Below are 4,470 nucleotides of genomic sequence, written 5' to 3'. Positions count from 1 at the left end.
TGGTACCACTAATCTCAAATACCTTGACGTCTAAAATCACCGCCTAGCCTAGGAACGTTGAACCCATCCTGTGGGATAGAATTTTAAAATTATTCCAAAACAGTAATTTTGGACTGAAATTTAAAAATAAAAATATTCTTCAGTTCGACAAAAATATATATTTTTTCAAAATTACTAATCTTTAAAAAATTCTTTTAGGTAAGAAAGATTTGATAATCTCATAAAATATTTTTTTATACTTAGAAAGTTGTGATGATCCCCTGAAATTATTTTAATAGGTTTTGATTAATTCTTGACATTGTCGCATTGGATGGCAGGTTTTGATAATTTGATTTATGTTTGTGTATATTTTCTTATAATTTATTTAAGAATTTTGTTTAATAATTGTAAAATGTATAAAATATATCAGAAGTAATTTTGGTATTATAGAGCTAGTGATTTAAATCAAGCATAAAACTGAAAATGAATCCAATGCAAGAAGGATCGACTCTGAAGCAACAAATCAAGACTGGGATATTGAAGGGCTTAACTCCTCAAAATCCAGAACAATCAATCAAAACCAAGAGACATAATAAAGAAAAAAAGATAAAACTCATCTAGAACTGAATTCAATACAAGAAGGATTAAACTTTACAGTGATAAGAACACCACGTTTGGAGGGTAAGTAGGCCAAAAGGAGGCTGGAATTCCTCTTCCTAAGCCCTCCTGAGTAGTCTCAAGTTGTACTGCTCCTGAACAACTCTGAATCGGGCCATTCAACCTCAGATTCGGTGCAAAGCGAGTTCCCTAAGTTCATCTACTATGAAGCCCAGCCTTATTGGGTCGGCCTATTGGCTTGGCCCAATGTCTGAACGCGGCCCGAAAGCCCATCCAAACTAGAATTAAGGCAGAGCCCTAGTTGAGCACGGCAAAGGAGGACGATTCCTCCTCCTCGGACCCTACCGGAAAACATGGTTCCCTAGTCTCCGATCTATTTAAACTCCTCTCTATCCTCCCTATCCCCCATTGGGGAACCGGCCTCAATCATAGTTCACCGCTGGCATCTTCCTTGATTTTTCTCACCGAGCACCGATTGCCTTTGCACCATCACCGTAGCTAATCACTGTTGAGAGATTGGTAAGGAACGTGCCACCATCAAGCTACCTCCCTCCTCTTCCTTCCAGACCTTTTGAACCTTAGATTCCAGTCAGTGCTCACCTAAATTTGGCCAAGAAGGGAAATGTCTTGTTTTCCTCTGTTTTCAGAAACAAACTATGTTTATTCTTATTTCCGGTAGGCTTCATTGCTGGTGTTTGTTGCTGAGACCTCCTTCTGTTTCTCCACAATGGCTTATCGCCTTGGCAAGAGTCCGGCCGCCGGGTTTGCCCTGTTTCATGATTTAAGGAATCAAAACCCGTGTTTTGATCTATTTTGGTGCTGCCAGCCGCCAGTCATCGCCGACCGGCTATTGGCCGATCGTGGGTCCCCTGACCCCAGGCAGCACCACCGCCACTCTTTTTCTCTTCCTTCCTCTTTCTTGGTTAGAGAGAGAAGTTGGTTCTCTTTTCTCTCTCTTCCCCATATTTTCTCTCTCTTACTCTGTCTCTTATTTATCTCTCTACAAAGTTTCTCTCTCTTGATTCATAGCCATACATGTTAATTGATTTAGGTTGATTGTACTATTAACAACCAAACCTAGACCCCTAATTGAACTCGGACTGAGATTCTCTCTTTTGTTAGACTTTCTCTCTATTAGACTTTCTCACCACTGAACTTTCTCTCTCTATCAGACTTTAGTTGGATCTAAAGGGACTCTTCACAATAATTTTGAATTAACCCTAGTGAAGGGTTGTGATCTAAGGTCGTCGGGCGGTATGTCGGCCCCATCTTGATCCTTGCCAAATACTGTTAGATTTGATTGTCTCGATGCTTGTTAAACTATTTGTGTCCTAGTTCGAGCATAATTTAATGAATTTTACTTTGATCGGACCAATCGAGACTATTAGTTGGATTGCATTCGCAAGATAAATAATGATATGCCTTTCCTAGATTCTTCATTCATATAATATTATTGTTACATCAAATAAATTGTTAATGAATTTATATGTAATTTATGAATTTTACGAGATGATGAATTGAATGAAAAATAGATATATAAATTGGAGTAATATTTTTCGGACTATTGTTAAATTATTTACTATTCTTACATCGCATTTGCATATTTTGATTGGATTAAATATATCCATTATTTTATAAAAAGAACTTGATGTGCATCAAATTTGAATTTTCGATCTGGCTATGTTCTGAACCCTGTCAATTGGGAGTTAAGCATTGACACTCTGACTATTATTGATTCTGGCCCAACCATAGGGTATAAATATGATATTCTAGCCTACTCGCGAGGATATAAGTGTGGTATTTTGGCCCATCTTGTAAGGTATAAGTATGGCCTAGCCCTAGAGTATAAGTATAGCCATAATTAAAGACTGTTGAGTTGAATATGATTTGCTTCGAATCAGATTTATGATTATATATACAAATATTTGAAAGATATGAATTTTAATGAATTTGTATTTTGAGATGGAATTGATTATATCTTTATACTGATACATCATAATTTGTATTTATATTTTATGTTATTATATGAACTATCTAGTTAAGATATTCATTACTTACTGGGATGTCTAACTCATTATACAATTTCTTACTGTTTTTACAGATCCGAAGAATTAGCTCGACCATGATTTTTTTAATATGGAAGAGCGACTAGAAGAACTATGACACAAGTTATCTTCGATTAAAATTTATTTAAATTGACGCATTACCTTAGATTAATATTAGAATTGTGAGACATTGTAAGTTGAGTTAGTTAATAAAATAAAGATTGTATACTATTAGTTTAAATTGTTCTGCTGCATATTGATGATATTGTGTTGAGATGACTTACATGCTCGTGGAGAAAGCTTCCTATGAGTGTGCGGCGGTTGTTGCGACTTTCGGCTCACGATCTCGAATTAGGGGCACGACATCTACTCGAGTTGGAGGCGTGACATCTACAACTCGATTAAAATCACTGCCGAATCAAATGGGTTTTAACCAAGGCGGTCTTAGTTTGGTATGAACGAGAAACTTTGGCTAATGGTGCATGGGCATAAATAAAATATGATATGGAGCCAATGTTGGCTCTAATAATATGGAAGAGATGCAAAATAGCCGGAAGGTGTTTGAGAGGAAAGGATTGTTATTTTGTTCATGCCTCTTTATATCAAGTATTTATAAACCAAAAGATAAGGTTACAATCCTTATCAACAAGAGAGAATGATACGAGTTTATCTATATCCAAAGTTCATTTTGACTTGACCAATCAAAATAAGATAAGTGTATGCAATATAAGTATAAGCATGTATAAGTAGGGCTGGAAGTGGGCCGGGCCGGGTCGGGCCAAACCCCTACCCAAGCCCGGCCCTAATTTTTTTTCCGGGCTTCGGGCCGGGCCGGGGCCCGAAAAATTTTTAAGGAACAAGGCCCGAGCCCTGCCCGAGCCCATTTGGGCCGGCCCAGTTGGGCCCTAACCTAGGCCGGCCCTTTTGAGTAACATAGGGAAGCCAGGACCTCAAACAACGCATGAGACTATCAACCTAGAAGATAAGGCTCTTTACCAAACCCCAACAAATTGAATGGACCTATTGCCAGTTGCTGTGTCTTAAATTCTTGTCCACCAACCTGCAATAAATTCGGAAACCTGACACACTAGGTGGCTAAAAGTAATTGCATCTTGTGCTTAACAGCTATGAATAATCTCACTTCGCACATGAATTTGAAGCATCAGAGCACAGGGATGATGCCACCAACAGAATCTTGGTACTCTTGACACAGTTCTGTAAATTTGAAATATACAATACAACAAAGGTGTCCCCTTCATTCCAAAAGCTAAATACACTTGATTCGTATTATCAATCCAGAAAGTGCAAAACTTATCAGGGAATGGGGTGAAATAAAAAAAAACATATTTCGATTACCCAAGGAGATGAATCTGCGAGAACTATATACAAGTCAAGCTTCGGAGTTTCTGGTTTTTTGCGCACTCCTCCTGCAATGTATTAGAATAAAAAAAACTTAAGATGTGAACCATCTGCCAGCAGGGACATGGAATACTGACAGGGAAGCAACCAGCAAACGAAAGAACTTGTGCTAGAGTATTCACTCCTGGTAACATCCCAAGTAAAAAATGAAGACAATCTGCAAACATTTTTTAGAGTGGTTTTAAACGAAATGCAAACGCGTTCGGGCTGAGTATGGGCCGCGTTCGGGCTGAATATGGGCGCGGGCTTGGGTCGGGCCCGGGCCGGGCCAATGAGATACCCGAGCCCGGCCCGAAATAGAAATGGGCTTAATTATTCAGCCCGAGCCCGGCCCGAAATGCATTGGCCCTAGCCCATAGCCCGGCCCGCGGGCGGCCCGACCCCACTTCCAGCCCTATGTATAAACTTC

The sequence above is a fragment of the Phoenix dactylifera genome, chromosome 9 (assembly GCF_009389715.1).
Source record: "Phoenix dactylifera cultivar Barhee BC4 chromosome 9, palm_55x_up_171113_PBpolish2nd_filt_p, whole genome shotgun sequence".
Classification (NCBI taxonomy): domain Eukaryota; kingdom Viridiplantae; phylum Streptophyta; class Magnoliopsida; order Arecales; family Arecaceae; genus Phoenix; species Phoenix dactylifera.
The sequence above is the reverse complement of the archived record's forward strand: the minus strand, read 5'-3'. Positions refer to the sequence as shown.